Below are 21131 nucleotides of genomic sequence, written 5' to 3' on the forward strand. Positions count from 1 at the left end.
CTTTATGTCTGTAGGATGCTGCTATGATCACCTGGGCCAACTTCATGAACAGGCATATTGTTGTCCCTGAGCTGATGGTGGTGCAAATGAGCAGACTGTCATCATTTTTCCATAGGTAAGTGCCTGAATGAGGACTGGCAGTTAGGATGCCACACACAGAGCAACTGGTAATTTTCCATGCTAATCTCAATGCCTTTGTCAGATGTTGAAAGTAACTGGAAGATTATATTATTGAGGTGACTCACAAAATTCATTAATCACTTGTTTTTGTTTTGTTTTGTTTTGTACTCACATGGTTGTGTGTGTGTGTGTGTGTGTGTGTGTGTGTGTGTGTGTGTTTTAATGTGACCTTCTGCTGCCCTGTACTATCACAAATTGCATCTTTCTGAAGGAAGTCTGGGGAAGTTTGCATACATGACTGTGTATCAGTAGCACTTCAGTGAATGGGCATTGTCTTTGAGAACTTGCTGGAGTTGTCAGCAAGGTTTTGTGAGGTCTTCAACAATGATATTTCCTAAATAGCTTCAGGGAAATATTTCTGGCTGAAAAGTCTAACATTAAAATGAAAAGAATTTTGCAAGCAAAGAATACAGTTTATTGTGTTCAGTTATTTCTCCATAAAGAATGGATAAGAGATGGGGGGGGAGGGTAAAAATGTGTGTTGAGCTGCCATGACCGGTAGATGATGAACAAGGTTTCCTCTTTTAAAATATGATACCCATGGCCCCAACTTACGGTAGGAAAAACCATGGAAAAGATGTTTCTTTTTCTTGGATTCAGCTATTTCCCTGTTCTGTGCTTGTCTCCCTGCTAGTGACTTGTTTTTACCTAGGAATTAGGTGACTCTTGGCATTCCAGCAAGATGTTCTTGATGTAGCTCTACCCTGGGATGATTTGCCTGAGCAGTACCCCTGACTTAGGACCAAACTCACTTCCCCACCTTCATCAACACTTTCCAGCTCAAGTTCCAATTTTCTAGTCCAGATATGACTTCCTGATAATTAGATAATTTCAGGCATTGTCCTCAGAACAGAAAACTTTGGGGGCCAAAGAGCCCTCAACACAACACTCCTCTCAACTCCTCATGGAGGATCTGCTTGGGAGTTGAATCTGGCACCTTAAGTCCTCTATTCTCCACATCACAGAGGGAGCCAGAGCCCTTGGCTGGGCTTGTGACCAAAGCAGAGGAAGCTCTTGTAGTTGTAAAGCTATTTTGAAGTTTTGTTTTGCAAAGATAGACCTCCTGGTAGCCCCATTGTTTCCTAATAGTTCCCTTTCCACTCTCAGTGGTGTGCATGCAAATTATCCAGCAACTATCAGGCCCCTTCTTCACCACATGTCTGGCCTTCCTGCTCAACTCTTTCCAGGTGAAAACACAGCCTCTGCAGACCTGCCAGCCCCCCCAAGTTGACACCTCCATCTCCAAAGTTACTTCCTGCTTTGGTGGCATCTTTCATTGGAAGGAGCTGGAGGTGTCTTGCCCAACCAACACACAGTGGGCAGAGCATATATGTCGGCAGAGTTGAACAGACTGCCAAGAAAGGGTTGGACTCCTTCTGCTGAAAAGTTCCACTAAAACTTGGCCTGCATCTAGGACAGTGATCTTCCAAGGGTGGTCTAAGGCTCACAGTGGGCTATGAGGATCTACCTTGTGAGCCTTGACAGGATTAAAACATCTTTGTGGGAGAGGTATCTTCATATGGTAGAAGATGGAATAAGTGCCTTTTACCATAGTCAAAAAAGTTTGAGAACATTGGAGAAAAGTATAACCTTGCCAGGAAGCAAGATAAGAGTACTGGTCATTCACTTTGGCGTGATGAAGACACTCTCTCAGAATGGAGGGAGGGAGGCAAGCTTCAGAAGTGCCTCTGTGGTAAAAAGCTTTAATATACTCTCATCAAGTCAGGGGCCAGGAAAGCTTCTGTCTGGGAGGGTGCCTGAGTGGGTGTCCCAGAGTTTGCCTCTGCAGAGCCCCTTATTCTTTACCTCTTATGGCTGATAACTTCCCCTCATCCACCCTACTCTCCAGACAGATACATTCTGTCCCAAAACATTCTTCAAACAGTGTGCATTCTGTAAGGGCCTATTTAGCCAGAGTGATGCCATTCCATAAAACAGTGATTTTGTTGTTTATGCAGTAAAACTTAAACTGTCCCTGCCCCCCCCTCCCCCCAGGGGACGTACTTAAAAACAAGTCCGGGAAACCAGTCCCAGGTAACAAAGCCCAAATACAAGGGTGGGTCAGGCCAGGTGGAGGTATCCAATCGGTGGGGGCGCATACTGTCTCCCTAGCTACCAAGGAGTATGGGCCCTGCCCTTTGGGTACCCTTTGGGTGCCAATTCTGACCAAGGTGATAGGCTAGTTCAAATATCTACTATAGGGTAAATTGTAATTCAATTGGTCACTTATGTGTGACCTAGCAGGACTGTGAAGCTTTCTCTGTGTGTTACAATCTCATTGGCCACCTGTGCGTGGCCACGCCCAACCACATGGCCTTTGCCCTTAAAGACTAGTCTGTAAGGCAGAGAGAGGTCACCTCTTTGCAAGAGACAGTCCTAGCTGGTCAGTTTGATTCTCTATGCTTGGCGCGAAATAAAGCTTTGCTTGACCTTCGCTTATGTATCAGTCTTGCTCCTTTGACCATGGACCCAACACATTCCATTGGTTGGATTCTCAGTGCTGTCCCACCTGGTTTCCTGAGATTTCTCCTAGTTCATCTTAATCGGAACACTATGTATTCCCAACTCTTGAGTCACACATTTAGGGATGATTTCCTGCTTTACTGCCACAGGAGTCTAATTACATCCATTGTGTATGGATTTTAATAATTAACTCTTTGAGCAAACTGTATTTCCAAAGTCTTAGAATGTATCTGCTTGTGGTCTCAGGCCCTACAATGTCTTCTAATCCTGTGGTCTATTGGAAGGAACAAACTATCCCCAAATCACAGTTTCTAAGTGACAGAGATAGACACTGAATTGGTATATTTTGTTTATTATCCCTCCTCTGAATTAGGGAGGGTTAATAAACCCTTCAGTGAAGGCAGCTCTAGACATTCTCCCCATATGGCTCATATAGAGCTGGAATGATGTTTGGCAGAGTCCCCTAACAGCAACTTCTGAAAGCAGCTGCCAATAAATGCATGCACAAACTGAAAAGTTAGCAACCCATCCCCCAGCATCTCCTCCTTCTGGAAGCTTTCAGAACCATCCCAGCTCCTGAAGAATCACTTGCTCAGCAAACATCTACTGGTAGCTTCCAAAGTGTCTGGCAGGGTGTGTGGGTGTAAGATGAGTAAAAGATGAGTAAGACACAGTGTGTGCACTCTTGGGACTCGTAGTCTAATGATGGCAGGAACATTGCTTGGTTCCAGGAACCAAGTGGTTCCTGGAATAAGTTATGGGATAATGACTGGCAAGAAGGAGAAGGAACATTTGGAATCACCTGGAGACACATTTAATCTTGCAGTTCTTCCAGAAGCCCTTTTCCCCTTCTTCCTCCTTCTCCTTGCCCTCCCACTCTTTCCTCATGGCCTGTGGAGTCTGGTTATTGGCCTGTCTGAGAGCTATGGTCACTGCTCTCCAGGATGAGTCATTCCCACCCACCCCCACACAGGGAGCAGTGCTCCCTCCTTGAAAGGAACTGGGATCTTCAGATTAAGCATAAATTTAGGCTGATTGGTTGATTGATTTATTTTAAAGAATTTTAAGAGTGAAAACCCTTATTTGCATTAAAAATGGCCTTCACCACTCTTTTTTAAAGCACAAGGACACTCAGTTTTTAAAAATGAATCTACCCTCCTGTTGTTAAACTCCAGGGCTAGAGCACTTGGACTAGTGAGGGAGAAAAAGCAAGTACACTTGCCTGCTTTAAAAAGCTAGCTAGCAGAGTTGTATTCATTTTAGCTAAAGTAAATTCCAACCAAGTGAAACGTCCCAAGAACAGGCATCCCTACATATTCTATTGTCCATAAAATGATAATCCAACATATTATGAATTTGGCAAATATTTAGTGTCAGTTGCCTTACTGATCCCTGGAAATACAGCTCAAGACACAGTCTCAACCCTGATGGTTGCTTGAGGATGCTTCTTCAAAGTAAAAAAGCACAGCTTCCCAAATGTTTAGCCAGAACTAAAACACTCACACTCTCTCTCTCTCTCCTCTCTATCCACTCTCTGTCACTCTCTCTCATTCTATATGCGTGCATGCGTGCGTGTGGGAGGGGGTTCCTCCTTTGTGTCTTTCTAACCTTCACCCATCTTTTTCTCTCCCCTCACACTGGTGATAGTCATGGTGGAGTATGTTAGCACCTACCACACTGACAACCAGGCACAACTTTGTATGATCCATGATTTGCTAACACGGTTTTATCAGTCAGGATAAACTGGGTTATGCTGCAGTAACAACTCCGAAATCTTAGTGGCTTAAAACAATGAGGATTTACGCATCGAGCCCCGCATGGGGCTCTCTGCTCAGCAGGGAGCCTGCTTCCTCCTCTCTCTCTGCCTGCCTCTCTGCCTACTTGTGATCTGTCTGTCAAATAAATAAATAAATAAATAATCTTTAAAAACAATGAGGATTTATTTTTCACTCAAGAAATATATTCATCATAAACTGGCAGGGATCTTTGCTTTTTGTATTTACTTAGAGACAGAAGCTGATGGAGCAGCTCCCATCTTGAATGTTGCTGGTTATTGTAGCAAAAGGGAAAGAAAGCTCTGAAAAGTCTCAAAAACAGGCTCCAGGATCCAGCTTGGAAGTGTCACATGTCACTTCCACACAAAATTTAAAGACTGTATCTAGTTACAAAGCTCCATTCAACTATAAAGAAGCCAGGCATTTCAACATTAAGTCTGTGCCCAGAACTGAGGAAAATGGAATATTTGCCAAATAGTAGTAGTGACTACCCACAATGGTGTGTAGTGGAATGGACAGATGCTTATCCAAACCCTAAGATGCTAGGCCACTAGGCAATTTCAGCCTCACCATAGTGAATTCTGTCTCCTCAGCCTCAAAGAAAAATAGGAAAATTATGACTACCACTAAGTCTCCATAATAGTCTGATTCCAGGGTGACACTTCATGCTATCAAAACCAAGCCGATTTGGATCTGCATCTGGTCTCACCATGTGAACTCAGGCAAATTTTTTAACTTTTCTGGTTCACAGTTTCCTCGTCCATAAAAAGGACTAACAAAACTTACCTCATAATTTTATTGTTGTGATATACTGACTGAGATAAATCATGTAAATTCCTTTTTTTTAAAGATTTTATTTATTTATTTGGCAGACAGAGATCACAAGTAGGCAGAGAGGCAGGCAGAGAGAGAGGAGGAAGCAGGCTCCCGCAGAACAGAGAGCCCAACATGGGGCTCGATCCCAGGACCCCGAGATCATGACCTGAGCCGAAGGCAGAGGCTTTAACCTACTGAGCCACCCAGGTGCCCCAATCGTGTAAATTCCTTAGTACTCCATAAGTGGTCACCACTATTGTGAGTGTTAGGATTGGAATATAAGTAAATATGCCTCCATGACTGAGAGAAATCATGTAGCAAATCTGAAGGATATTTTAAAGTTGTACCTTTTCCTTGAGACGCTCTACTAGGTGTCTAGAAAAGGAGTGTGGGCAAGATATGCAGGAGTAGCAACAATGATGCTCACGAGAAAAGACCTTGGTATGAAATTCCGCTACATGCATTCCTAAATACCGTCTATGATTAGAGTGTCTTCTCTCATCTCAAACCTTTATTGAGTGCTTCCTATGCATGGGCACTTCACATGTATTATTCCATTTGTTGTGATGAACCCTCAGCTCATACCTGTATACCCCTTTAGTGAATGGAACACACGCTCTGGTGTCAGACTGCCTAGATTAAAATTTGAACTCTAGGGGCACCTGGGTGGCTCAGTGGGTTAAAACCTCTGCCTTCGGCTCGGGTCATGATCCCAGGGTCCTAGGATAGAGCCCTGTGTTGGGCTCTCTGTTCCGTGGGGAGCCTGCTTCCTCCTCTCTCTCTCTGCCTGCCTCTCTGCCTACTTGTGATCTCTGTCAAGTAAATAAATAAAATCTTTAAAAAAAAAAATTTGAACTCTACCAATAACCAGCTATGTGACCTCAGACAACTTACTTTACCACTGGTCCATCTGTAAAATGGGAATAATAACTACATGTCACAAATTGTTAGATTAATTCGATGAGACCATGTATGTAAAAGGCTCAGTCCCATGCTTGGCATGTAATAAGGGCTCAGTGGATGTTATTTAGAATCAAGACTCTAAAAACTTAAGTCCCTTGCCCGAGATCACACAGTTAGTAATTAGCAAGATTTTAAACTCTGGCCTTTGCAAATCCAAAGCACATGTGCCTGCATCTTACACATCATTCCATTATTTCCACTCATGCAATTACCCTTAGGACAGCATCACTCTTCTGAAATTTGGGGCAGGCAGTTCTCGGGCATAGTTGAAGAAAAGCAAGAAATCATGCAGAGGCAGACTCTGATGGTGACAGTAAGTAAGTGGAGTCATTCCATGTTCAATCCTGGTCCAAACAGGCTCCAAAAGTTGCTTTAGTCTGAGACTTGGGAGGGGCTACTTCCCAGGTTTTGATGACCTGGTATTAGGTACCTGTGGGCCATCAGGCTCTGAGCTAGGTGACTTCCCTGTTTTCTCACTTATTCTTCACACAGACTTTTTTTTTTTTTTAAGATTTTATTTATTTGTCAGAGAAAGAGAGAGCACAAGCAGTGGGGAGTGGCAGGCAGAGGCAGAAGCAGGCTTCCCACTGAGCAGAGAGTCCAACATGGGACTGGATCCCAGACCCAGGACCCTGGGATCATGACCTGAGCTGAAGGCACCGACCAACCAACTGAGTCATCCAGATGTCCCTTCACATAGATTTTTAAAGGAAGTATTTCTTTTCCCCATTTTTTTCGGGAGGAGACTAAGGTTCAAAGAGTTAATTAAGTAATGTACCCAAAGTCATGCAGGTGGAAAAAGGCAAAGCCTCTGAAAGATAAATTAGGTTGAAAAAAGCCTTTATATACTGAACATTTTCATAATCTTATTTTTAATAAGTATATCTCCAGATCATCAGAATAATAAGTGCTCATTAAGGAAAGTGGGGAAAGTGATATGAGGTATAAAGTAGCATGAAAAATCATCCATAACTGTCACCCAAAGTCAATCACTATCAAGTCCTTTAGTATATTTCCTTCAGGTCTTTTTTCTACCTTTCTTTTTCATTATGTGGTTGATATCATACTGAACAATATTTAATGCTATGTTTTAGGAGACCAAGAATGAATTCAGTAGGCATTTCTAGTTAATATAACAAAATCTCTGGTTAGAAAACTTTGGGAGCTGATAATAATACCTGCCATTTATTTCCACATGCTTGGCACTGTGCAAAATGGTTTTAATTAAAGTACCTCTTTTTATCCAGACCTATGAAGTAGGTATTATATAATCAAGTAATTAGAATCTTTATGCAACCGGTATTTTAATGCATTCCTTTTTTTTTTTTAAGAGAAAGAAATAAAAGACAACAGATGAGCTGATTGATCTAATTTATTTTACAAACCCAAACAAAACACTGCCAGGTTGTGGCCTGTGGTCACCATAAGTTCTCTCCTGTTTTCCACCCCTTTTCTTCTGCTGTACAGGGGGGACTGGTGTCCATGATGGATGACCACAGTGATGACTCAGAACCATCCCAGATTAAGGGTGTTAATGACATTTCTGTCCCTTGCCTTGGACCAGCACGTGAGTAGCCCAGCTTAGGGGACCACTCAGCAGGTATGAGAAACAAGCAATGAACCACATCTCCCAGTGTGACCTGGATCATGTTCTAATTTCCTCCTTTGGTTGTTTTTGGCGGCTCTTCAGTAGCTCTCTTGTCCCCGGATCTGGACTGCAGGACTGCCTTCTCTATAGCCCTGAGAAACTTCCCTGACCTGTCACAGACTGGATGGAAAATAGTAGCAGGTTGGCTTGGTGAGGGGGCAGGGGAGGGTGGTCCTTGCACTGTGGGATACAAAGAAAAAGATAGGAGAGAAAAAAATCTTTTTGCACTTAATGAAAGTGTTCTCAGTCAAGTAAAATCTAAAAATAGCCTCTGTGTGATAAGAACACCTGACCCCTAAGGGTCCAAAAGGGAGATGTTAGGGGAGGGTCTGGCTGCAGAGATGCTAAAGGTCAGAAGCAGACTTTGGGGCTTTATTGTTGTATATGTTTAAATACTTGGTCTGTGTTTTGATAACTGAACTTGCTAATAGCCAGCCACTTGAATTGCTGCTTCCAGCTCTTTGTTTGTTTTAAATAAGAAGATTCAGCCAGTAATAATGGGAGGAGCTGCGAATGACTTCCCCAGTTGGGAGTGCCTCCTTGTTTTTCCTTCTGCCTGGGCATGCTGATGTGCAGGCCACACTCACAGACTCAGACATCTGAGGATATAGCCTAAGGGAGCCCTCCATCTGTATATTTATGTAAGAGGTGTGTATAAGAAGGCCCTCAAGTACCAAAATATATAGATAACTGTGGGTAAAAAAGAGGACTTCTGTTGGGAGAGTTTAAATATCCTATTTCTCCTATATTCATTTCTTTTGTCTTTCATTTGGCAAACCTTAAGTGAGCACCTAGTGTGAAAAGCACTATGCTCTTTGCTGTGAGACAGTTGAGATTTCTTTAAAAATGGGCCTTTACACCTCCCCTTCAAAAACTTACTATCTGGTGGGAGTACTCTGATCATCTATTAAAGCATACCCAAATCACCCACAGTGAAAGATACTATAGGAAAAATGTTTTAGGAATAATACTGAGGATAGATGTTGTAGGAATCCAGAGAAGTAAATGTCCACTTCTAGCTCAGAAGACACTGAGGAAGATAGGTACAGGAGAAGGAGTGGGCTAGAATAGAACAGCAAATATTCAGAAGCCAAAAAAAGAAAAGAAAAGAAAAGAAAAGAAAGGTCTGGTACACCAGAAGACTGGTTTACCTGCGAAGAATCACATAGGAATGTATACTGAAGTGAAATTGGAAGCTAGGGGCCAGATTGTATACAGCTTTTAATGTCAAGTTCTATTGACTTAGACACATATAGATGGGGGAGGGTCAGGGAAGTATCTCCTAGGGTCTCAGAAATGCAGGAGATAAGGGTGACATTAGAGCAGAGAACAACAGCTCCTCACTTTTAGAATGTCTACTAGGCCAACAAGTCATAGCTGTACCCTAAGGAAATATATTAATATAGAATTCATCAAAGTTGTAGAAAGAATGTAACTTTCAAATAAAAGATAGCCCTTTAAATTGAGACAATTAAGAAAAATTCATTAGATTCTGTTTGTTTTTTCATCGTGACTCCGTGAAAAGTTAATCACAGTCATTGATGTGCCTAACTCCCTTAGCCCAAGTCCAAACTTACTAAGGAAGCTTATGACTATCATATGAATCTATAGGAGAAGTTGGCACCAGAAGCTACCTTGGTGCATTTGCTGCCACCCTGGCCTCACACACTGGTCTCTTTAGAGCTTCACTAACATGAGTAGGTGTCCTCTGAGAGGATCAGCTCTTGGGACACCAGCCAAATCACATTTCTAAACCTTTAAAGCCTAAGACTAAACCCTAGATTTTGGTGAATTCATCAAGGAAAATGGATCCTTCTGGAATCTGCCCTGGACAGCTCACCAACTTTCTCTCTGGACCACCTTAGAGAGCACCACTTCATTCACAATACCCATAGTTCTAATTACAGAAAAGTTTATAGACTTAACTCTATTGCATATGTGAATCAGCAATAAATGAATAGAATGCATTTGCACTGAAAGAACCTAAATGTTTACATTTTTTGATGATTCAAGAATACTTCGCCAAAGGACGCATCTAGAATATATTAGAACTCTCAAAACATCACAGAAAACAACCCAATGTAAAACAATGGGGGGGGGTGTGATAAGATAATTGAACAGGCACTTCACCAAAGAGGATATCTGGATGACAAGTAAGCACATAAAAAGTTGTTGAACAACATTAGATATTGGGGAATGCCGATTAAAACAATAAGTTACCATTGTACATAATGGCTAGAAGAAAAAGTATTGACAATATCAAGTGCTGACAAGGAGACAAGGATACAGAGCAACTGGAACTCTCATGCATCACAGGTGAGAATGCAAAATGGCAAAGCCACAGTGGACAATGGTTTGCCATTTTCTTTCAAATGTGCACAAGCCATCTGACCCAGAAATCCTATTCCTGGATATTTATCATAGAGAAATGAAAACTTATATTCAAATGAAAACCTGTATGTGCATGTTTATAGCCACTCTAGTTATAATTATCAAAAACTTGAAATGCCCTAAACATCCTTCACTGGGTAAATGGGTACACAGAAACTACTTCAGAATCTTGTAGTACAGTATCATGAGGTGGTATCATAGAAGGAAAATGGCCATATATTTTCTTCTATTGATTAAAAGATTCCAGATAGTGTAAGGATTTTATGCAATTATGAACATGAGGAAATGTGTAAATTGTCCACTGATGCCTGTGTTAGCATGCGTGTATGAGTATGTTAAATCTGAGTGTGTAACTACTGAGTATGAAGTATGAGTTTTGAAGGAGCTAGAGGTAATGTATGTGAGTGAGAGGAGTGAGAGAAAGTCTGTGTGTAGGATAAATGAGTCTCTGTCAGTGTTGGCTTCAACTCCAGAGCTAAAGTGAGGCAACTGTCTGCCTGTGTGTATGGGTTTGATTAAGCTTTTAAAAAATTAATACTTAAAATCATTGAGTTTTTTAAAAATTGGCCTTTTGTGTGTGAGACATAGAAAAACCCTGTATTTATTTTTATTTTTTAAAAAGATTTATTTATTTATTTTAAAGAGAGAGAAGAAAGAAAGAGCACATGAGTGGGGGGGGGGAGTGGGACAGAGGGAGAGAATCTCAAGTGGACTCCTGGCTGAGCCCAGAGCTGGAGCCATTGGGGGTGGTGGACTCGATCTCACCACCCTGAGATCATGACCTGAGCTGAAATCCAGTAGGACACTTAACAGACTGAGCCACTCAGGCACCCTGAGAGCCCTGTATTTAGATGAACTCAAGAGAGTAGACAAAGAATTAGCAGGGTGTGTGGCACTGCGGGAGGAAACTGTCCCTCTCCTCATATTGGTGCAGTCTTTGCCATTCGCTGTCCTGCGTGCTGAGGGACATCACGGGGCGTGATCTATTCTCCCCACGTGTCAGCTGCTGCATCTGTAAACTAAAGTCCTAAAGTAGCAGCAATTCTTTAGGGTTCCAAAATATGTTTTACCCACAGGGGGAAAGCCATTAACTGAATGAAATGAAACATAAGTTTACCAGCAGGTGGCAACAGAGGTAATTGTGTATCTGGAAGGATTAAACTTGTATTATTTATGAACCAGAGCTGGGGACCATCAGAACTTGATTGAGCCCCCAGCTTCACTTCACTGTGCCTTACACTAGCATTCTGTGAGACAGAATTGTTCAAGGAAATTTAGTTAAACCTGTCATCCTTCCCTGACAGCTGTTGTTGTGCTCGAATTTCTAATGGGGGCTCCTCTGCGAGTCTGACAGTTTTAGTTGAAAAAAAAGAAATGGATATAGTGGCAAAACCATTTATAGTCCCACAATTAGAAGTATTTGCGGTGTAGGTAGGCTCAAAATGGTGAAATTAATGCTATGTTCAATTATAACCTCCTGGCATTATTAAATGAGTCTTACCTTAACTCTCAAAGAACAAAGATAAAGCAATTAGACTGCTTTTGAAAGTTAAAGGGACACTAAGTGAATTTCTCAGAACTTTGTTAATTCCTTCCACACAGGAGAAAACCCTTAGATTTCAATGGGAATATAAACTTTTTATTTACACGTAATAATTTCAAAGGCCAGTGGAACAGGGAAATGGCTCCTAGCCTCCTGACTCTCAGTCTCATTTCCCATGGTCTCCCTCTTCTTCTGTGGTTCATCACTCCCTTCAGTTACCCCCAATCTCTCCTAACTAGAGGGAATTTGGAATACATAATTTAGAAAAATTAAAATTACTTTTGCTATTTTTCATTGTCTCCAATTTACAGGTTTATCCAATTCCATGATATTTCTAAAAATCAGAAATAAATTACTTTTTCAATTACTTAACATTTTTTTAAAAGATTTTATTTATTTATTTGACAGAGAGAGAGATCACAAGTAGGCAGAGAGGCAGGCAGAGAGAGAGGGGGAAGCAAGCTCCCTACTGAGCAGAGAGCCCAATGTGGGGCTCAATCCCAGGACACTAAGATCATGACCTGAGCCGAAGGCAGAGGCTTAACCCACTGAGCCACCCAGGAGCCCCTTACTTAACTTATTTTTTTAAATAAACACATTCATGTGAATCAAAATTCCAGAGATACAAAAGGGTGAAAATGTTTTTCCTACCCCTTCTCCCACACAGCTCCCTTTGGAAGCAACTAATGTGACTATTTTCTGATAAATACTTCCGGAGATATTATATGCATAAACAAGCTGTTAAACACATATATTTATATGTGTGTGTATGTGTATTTGTATGTATAGATATGTACATATATAGTATATACGTCCTTTATTTTTACTTATTCTTATTTTTATTTATTCTTACAGAAATCACAGCATATTTGTTAAAAGCACCCTGCTTCTTTTTTTTTAACTTAGCTATATATCTTGGCAATCATTCCATATAAATTCAGAAAGAACTTTCTTTTTCACAGACTCAAGAGCATTATGTTGTGTGGAGGGTCCATAATTCAACCAGACCACTACAGTAAGGATGTTTCCAATTGCATGCTATTACAAACAATTCTGCCATGAATAATTTTGTTCATATGTCTGAAGGATAAATTTCTAGAAATAGAATTGCTGGATTAAAAGGCATGTGCATTTGTATACTCAATAAATACTGTAAAACTGTTCTTAGAAGTCATACCTCCCAGAAGTGCGGGAGTGCCTGTCTCTCTGCCTCTTCACCAACCAGCCCTTGCCATTGCTCTGTTTTTTGGAATTCTTCTGCTGATTCTTATTTTTCTTTTCCTATGGACTTCAGAGTCATCTTCTGTAACCGCCCCCTCACACACACACCAAACACAAAAACAAATTCAAAACCCTGTAGGAATTTTTATTGGCGTTGCATTAAATATATAAATTAACCAAGGGGGAATAGATAGTTATCTTTATGATGACAACTCTCTTTATAGATCTCTCTGTACTCTCTTTTCACTTGGTAAAGTGTTCATTTCTTTCCTCAGTAGCAGTTGGATATTTTCTTCATTCGAGCTCACACATCTCTCCTTAGTTTATCCCCCGATGTCTTGTTTTATTGTTGCTGCTATTGTCGATGGGGTGTTTCCTTTTATCTCTTCTAAGTGATTGCTGTTATATATACATACATTTCAATGCTTTGATTTCTGTGCCTAGTATCTCACCACCTTACTGAATTCTCATATTATTTGTAATAGAGTCCGTTAGGTTTTGGGGATATACAAAATGGTAACTTTATCTCCTTTCCATTTTGTATGACTGTTTTGGACTGAATGTTTGTGTCCTCTAAAAATTCATATGTCAAATCCCTAACCTCCAATGTGGCTATATTGGGAAATGGGGCTTCTAACAAAGGAATTTAGGTTAACTGAGGTCGTAAAGGTCAGGAATCCTGATTCCACAGGATGAAAGTCCTTAACAGAAGAAACACCAGAGAACTCTTGAGTTCTCTCTGGCTTTCTTTTTTCTCTTTTGCTCTCTCTTCACCATGTGAGAACACAATGAGAAGGTGGCCATCTGCAAGCCAGGAAGAGAGTCCTCACCAAAAACTGACTCTACAAGACTTTGATCTTGGACTTCTAGCCTCCAGAACCATGGGGAGATAAATTTCTGTTGTTTAAGCCACTCGGTCCAAGGCATATTGTTATGGCAGCCCTAGCACATTGATACAACCTCTATTTTCTTCATTTTATTAAATGTATTGGCTAGACAGAACCAGAACAATGTTAAGTAATAATGATAATTGTGAACATCTTTCTCTTATGTCAGAATTGAGAGAAGTATTTCTAGTGTTACCCATAATGCTGTTTTTAGGTTGATAAATATACAATTATATTAAGAAAGGAAAGATACTTCTATTTTCATTGAGTTTTTTTCTTAAGTTTTTTAATTCCAGTATTGTTAACATAGAGTGTTCTATTAGTTTCAGATATGTAATACAGTAATTCAACAAGTCTATTCATTACTCAGTACTCATCATGGTAAATGTATATTTTCACTGAGTTTCTCTTTTTATTTGTTTGTGGTATTTGTTGAAAGTTAACAAATGCCCTTTTAGCATCTCTAGTGATTGATGGTCAAATGCTTTTTCTCCTTAGATCCACTGATAGAGGTTACTGTCTTTCTATTCTCAAGCCACATATGTATTCCTAATGGATATTACACTTGATTATAGTACGTCATTCATTTTCACTGATGTTACAGTCTATTTACTGATATCTGGTTTAGGATTTGTGTATTGATATTAATAAGTGAGATTAGCCTATATTGTTTGCATGGGTTTGGGTGACAATGTTATCTCAGACATTATATCCTTTTTCTATTTCTTGGGAAAATCTTAAGAGCAGTGGAATAACCTGTTTCTTTATGGTGTAGTTGAATTCCCTGTGGCTTCCTGGTGCTTTGTCATTGTCTGGTTGTTGGGAGAATGATACTTCTTTAAAAACTTTACTATTGTTTTAAAATGATAATTTGTGTAGATATCCAATTGTCTCCTAGAAAACTATATATTTCCCAAGAAATATATCAAATTTATTTGCAAAACTTTGATGAAGATAATCTCTGTTTCTTTTATTTTCTCCTGTATTTGTAGTTATTGTTCCACTTTGTGATTTTTAAATTTTTTTTATTTTAGATATTTGTGGTTTTTCTTGATTAAGTACATGATTTTGTCCTTCAAGGAATTAGCTTTTGAATTTTATGTGCTCTAATCTTGTTTTTTCTTTAGTTAAATAATTTCTGCTTTTATTTGATTAAGTTCTGCTCTACTCCTTTTTAGGTTTATTATTATCCCTATTATCATTCAGCTCTTTTTTTTTTAACTCCTTGAGAAGCATGCTACTTCTTTCATTTTTAGCTTTTTTGTTTATTATTCTACATATGTAAGACTATGAATTTTCCTCTGAGGACTCCTTTAATTGCACCCTGCAAGTTGTAGTATGTAGTATTTCTAAATTTATTTGTGGCACAGAACTAAACTGATTGTTGTCTTGATTCATGGCACACTCTTATCATTGGTCAGTGAATAGCACTCTTTTATTTATTTATCTGTTCAGTGTCTTTATTTTAATGTGAAGAGTTTTTAAAATTATGCACTCACCACTTACCCTGTGTCTTTACAATAACCTATATCTACATACATTGTCCTTCTCATTGCCTCCATCCGCCCCCTTCTCCTCTCACTCAATTAGAGATAAACATCATCCTGAACTTTCTGTTTTTATTCCTTTTCTTCTTTTTTTTATATAGCTTAAAACATCTATTAGTCTAGTCTTAAAATATATTTTATTTTAGATTTTTAATTTCTATTATTTTCTGAAGTCTGTGCTTCTGATTTTGACTTCCTCTTTGACATAAGCTTTGTTTTACAGAGAAGTTTGTTTATCTATTTTGCAAGTCACAGAGCATTTTGTTTATTTTATTATCTTGTTTTATTATGAAGATTTGGTTTTACAACATCATGAGCTTTTTGGAGCTTATTGATGTTTTTCTTTCTCATATAAAATCTGGTCAGCTTGTTGTGAGTGCCACATAGGTCATGAAGAGACAGCATAGTGTCTAATGTCAAGTTTGATACATATCAATCAAATCTACCTCATTAATTATGTTATTTAGGTCTTCTATATCATGATTTTTTTTGTTTCCACCTGATCTGTCATGGACTGAGGGGCCCTAATTAAAATTTCTTGCTGTCGAAGATTCAGAACATCATGAGCATTAATTTATAATTTAACTGTCCATGCTTTTACTGTCAACCAGCAGAGTTTTTGCTTTTGTTTTTACTTTGATTACTGATATTTACTGCAATTTTATTCAGCAGAACTCAAGGGCAGGTGCAGCAGATTGGGTGGGCTCTGTAGTAGAAGATGGCCTGGTGCTGCACCTCAGCAGTGGTCTGGATGCCGGCCTCTGAGAGATGGCTCAAAGATCCAAAGTAGCCTCACATTTCCATCCATTTCTGCCCTTCATGCTTCTACTTCTTCCCTCCGCAGCCCAGTCAACATGGAGAATATATATATAATTAGAATATATATAATATACTATAGATATATAATATATATTATTTACAGATATTTGAAGAATACAGATAGTGGCCATACTTTCAAAGCAAAAATGTGAACACTACTGACACTGAGTATTTGGATTTTAGGTACTTCCCATACTCTGGCAGGAATGACCACTCTCAGATTATATCTTTCAAAGAATTGGTCTGTTTATTCTAGGTTATCAAATTTGTGGGCATAGAGTTGTTCATAGTATTCCTTTACTGTCCTTTTAACACTCGTGGAATCTGTGTTGATGTCGCCTCTTTCATTTCTGACCTTAGTAATTGGTGCCTTCTCTCTTTTTTCTTTTAGTTAACCTGGCTAGAGGCCTATTGATTTTATTAATCTTTTCAGAGAACCAACTTTTGGCTTTATTGATTTTCTCCCTTGATTTCTTCCTTTCAGTTTAATTGATTTACGCTCTAATTTTTATTTTTTTCTTTTCTTCTGCTTCCTTTAGATTTAATTTGCTCTTCTTTTTCTAGTTTCCTAGGTGGAGACTTCTATTATTGATCATTTATCTTTCTTCTTTTCTAATATATGCATTCAATTCTATAAATTTCCCTCTAAACCCTGCATTTGATGTGTCCTACAAGTTTTGATGAGTTTTCATTTTCATTCAGTTCAATTTTTTTTAATTTCTTTTGAGATTTCTTCTTTGACCCATGTTTAGAAGAGTTTTGTTTAATCTCCAAGAATTTTAGAAAGTTCCAGCTATCTTTTCTGATATTGATTCCTAGTTTAATTCCACTGTGGTTTGAGAGCAGACATCATATGATTTTTATTCTTTTAAATATGTTAGGGTGTGTTTTATGGCCCTGAATGTGATCTATCTTGACGAATATTCCATGTGAGCTTTGGAAGCTTCATGTGTATTCTACTGTTATTAGCTGAAGTAGTCTATAGATGTTGATTATATCCAGTTGATTGATAGGGCTATCGAGTTTAGCTATGTCCTTACTGATGTTTCGGCTTACTAGATCCATCCATTTCTGACAGAGGGGTTTTGAGGTCTCCAACTGTAATAGGAGTTTCATCTCCTTGTTTTTTTGTAATGAACTAAATGTTTATATTCACCACCACCACCAAATTCATACGTTGAAATCCTAACCCCAAAGGTGATGGTATTAAGAGTGGGACTTTGGGAGTGATTAGATCATGAGGTCAGAGTCCTCAGAAGTGGGATTAGTGCCTTTATGAAAGAGGCCCCGAGATATCTTCTGCTCCTTCTTCCATGTGAAGCTACACTGAAAAATAACCATCTTTGGACCAAGAAGCCGGCTCTCATAAGATACCAAATCTGCACACATCTTCATTTTGGACTTCCCAATATCTGGAACTGTTGAGAAATAAATGTTTGTTGTTTATAAACCATGGGTTTTTTGTTTGTTTGTTTGTTTTTGTTTTTTTGTTATGGCAGCCCAAATGGACGGTCAGGTTTTATCTTACATAGCCTGAGCCTTATTGATTGGTATGTCTACATTAAGGTTTGTTATATCTTCTGGGGGAATTGATCCTTTTATCATTGTGTAATGCTCCTTTTTATCCCTGATAACTTTCCTTCCTCTGAAGTCTGTTTTGCCTGAAATTAATATAGGTACTCCTTCTCTCTTTTGAGTAGTGCTAGCATGCTATACCTTTCTCCATCCTTCTGCTTTTGATCTTTATGTGTCTTTATATTTAAAGTGAATTTTTCTACTCACTATAAAGAATATATATATATATATATATATATATATATATATGGTCTTATTATTCATCCACTCTGACAATCTTAGTCTTTTAATCAGTGAATTTAGACCATCAATGTTTAAAGTGATTATTGAAATAATTAGATTAATATCTACCATATTTGTTATTGTTTTTTATTTGTTGCCTTTTTTCTTTATTCTTATTTTTGTCTTCTGTTCTTTCTCTGTCTTTTGTGGTTTTAATTGAGCATTTTACATGATTCTATTTTCTCTCTTTTCTTAGTGTATCAATTATACTTATTTTTTAATTTCTTGATGTAGTCACCCTAGAGTTTTCAATATACATTTACAACTAAACCAAGTCCACTTTCAAATAACACTATACTGTCTCATGGGTAGTATAGGTACTTCATAATAATAAAATATTCCTAATATCCCCCTCCTGTTTCTTGTATCAGTGTTATCATTCATTACACTTATATACAAACATGTATATGTGTGTGTGTGTGTATATATATATGGAGAGAGTGAAGCATACATCAGACACATTGTACCTATTTATCGTTTTGAACAACTGTTATTTGTTACAGCAATTAAGAATAAGAAAAACAAACATTTTTATTTATCTTCACTTATCCATTCTCCAATACTCTTCCTTTATTTTTGTAAATACAAGTTCCTGACTTAAATCATTTTCCTTCTCCCTGAAGAAGATCTAGTAACCTTTCTTGCAAGGCAGGTATACTGGACAATTTCCCTCAGATTTTGTTTGTCTCAGAAAGTCTTTCCTACTCCTTCACTTTTGAATGGTAATTTCACAGGGTACAGAATTCTAGTTTGGTTGGGTTTTTCTCTCAACACTTTAAAAATCTCACTCTAGGGGCACCTCAGTGGCTCAGTCCTTAAGCATCTGTCTTCAGCTCAGGTCATGATCCCAGGGCCCTGGGATCGAGCCCTGCATCAGGCTCCCTACTCAATAGGAAGCATGCTTCTCCATCTCCCACTCCCCCTGCTTGTGTTCTCTCTCTCACTGTGTCTCTATCTGTCAAATAAATAAATAAAATCTTTAAAAAACTCAGTCTACTCTCTTGTGTGTATGGTTTCTGAAGAGAACCCAAATATAATTTTTTATAATTTTTATTATATTTATATTTATTTGTATAAATTTTATGTTCAGTCCTCTAGGGATAAGGTGTTTTTTTCTTCCACTGATGTTTTCAAGATTTTTTCTTTATCTTTGCTTTTCTGAACTTTTAATATAATACATTTAGGTATAATGATTTTAGTATTTATTCTTAATGTTCTCTAAACTTTCTGCATCTGTGGCTTAGTTTCTATCATTAATCTGGGGAAATTCTCAGTCATTATTATTTCAAATATTTCTTCTGTTCCTTTATCTCTTTATTGTCTTTCTGGTTTTCCAATAAAGTATATGTTACTTTTGTAGTTGTCCCACTGTTCTTAGCTATTCTGGTCTTTTTTTTTTTTTTTTTTTTCCCAGCCTTTTTTTTTTTTTTTTTTCTCTGCCTTTAAGTTTTGGAAGTTTTTATTGAGATATCCTCAAGTTCAGAGGTTCTTTCTTTAGCCATTTCACAAATAAATGAGGGTGACACCACCTTCCCTCCAACCATGACAGGGATCCCCTTGTTGTTTTTATCTCTCAGGCTTGTTAACCTTGAACCTCTAACAATTCATCAGTTATAGTCCAGGTTTTCCTACTCTAGTACTGGTTCCCTCAGAAACTGCTGCTCATGGGTGTCTATCTAGTAAGTTGTGACTCTCTCTATGTTTCTGTTTCTCCAGTTTTGGGGACAGCAGTTTGTCCTGTGATCTCAGTTCTCTGGCTCTAAAAAGATTGGTTGATTTTCAGTTTTTTCAACTTTTTACTTGTTGTTAGGACAGAGTGGAGCCTTCTAGGCTCCTTATATGTTGGACAGACAACTAGAAATCTTTAAGGTAGTATTTTAAAATCTGTATACAAGTAATAATCACTTCATCCTCACAAAACATCTTACGCAAATCAGCATGAATCTGAGATGATGTTTAAAACCCAACTGACACAGAGACACTAAGAAAGTTATCCAAGGGCACACAGCAGGCTAGAAGCTGAGAAGGGATTAGATCTGGAGAGCCTAATTCCCAGCCTTGTGTGTAGACCACACTGGCTACAGACATACTGGCTAACAGCTAAACCAGATAAATGTGCATGAAGTGAGCCACTTGTGGCTGCCAAACTTGTCCTTTTGTGCATAGTCAATAAGCCAATGATCCAAAAGTCAGTGCCTTTTGCACACACATAACAAGAACCCAGCCTGGAGAGGCCGTGCTCCAAGGTGCACGTACCAACTATCTCTGATGGTCATCATAGTGATTATTCATTGCATTCGTATGGTTCTCCTCAGTTTTTGAAACATCTTTATGTAATTTATCTCAGATATTACTCCAAATCATACTAGGAGACTGTGAAATATATTTTTTTCTTTTGTTTTCTTAAAAGTTGGTAAGCCAAGGATGCCAATAACCCAGCACTGGAGCTGAATCTACCCTAATGAATATGAGGAAATAGGCAGAAGGCCTGGTTTTTAGATGAGCCAGGATGTGATCCTTGAGGTCAGATCTAAGTAGGATAGACAGCATTGGCCTGGCAGGGGACAAGGTGGAGATACCACATAGGTAAGGGAACTATGCATCTCTTAGTTACCAGAAGATGGGGAGGTCCAGTCTTCGAGAGTCTAAGCATAAATACATACCATGACCTTCGGTGTCTGGTACAGGATGTGGTATATAGAAGACAATTGGTAAATGCTTGAAGAATGAATGAATGAACTATTTTCTTCACACCACTGTCATTTTATTACTTCCTCTTCTGAGGAAAGAAGTGTTTATTAAGCACTAATCAAGTTAAGAATTAGATTCTGCCAAGTTGATTATTTAATTTGCAAAACACCACTGTAAAGAGTTTGTTGTTTTCTCTGCTCTTTATACGAAGTCTAACTACCTCTATCCTGCCTCTATAATCTTTCACCCTGCCTCTATAATCTTTCACCCGCCTGTCACTCTCCATACGTCCTGAGGCTCTTATTGTTCATTCTGGTCTCTTCTACCTGG

At 38.7% G+C, this 21131-nt stretch overlaps 1 long non-coding RNA gene across 1 annotated transcript in view; it reads left to right on the forward strand.

Annotated features, from left to right (window-relative positions):
* The window catches only part of LOC125097292 (uncharacterized), a 56479-nt gene continuing 35348 nt past the window's right edge, over positions 1-21131 (forward strand). The window contains exon 1 of the long non-coding RNA XR_007126524.1: positions 1-115. This is a non-coding gene — a long non-coding RNA (uncharacterized LOC125097292). The remainder of the gene's footprint in view (positions 116-21131) is intronic.

This window comes from Lutra lutra, chromosome 1 (assembly GCF_902655055.1).
Source record: "Lutra lutra chromosome 1, mLutLut1.2, whole genome shotgun sequence".
Classification (NCBI taxonomy): Eukaryota; Metazoa; Chordata; class Mammalia; order Carnivora; family Mustelidae; genus Lutra; species Lutra lutra.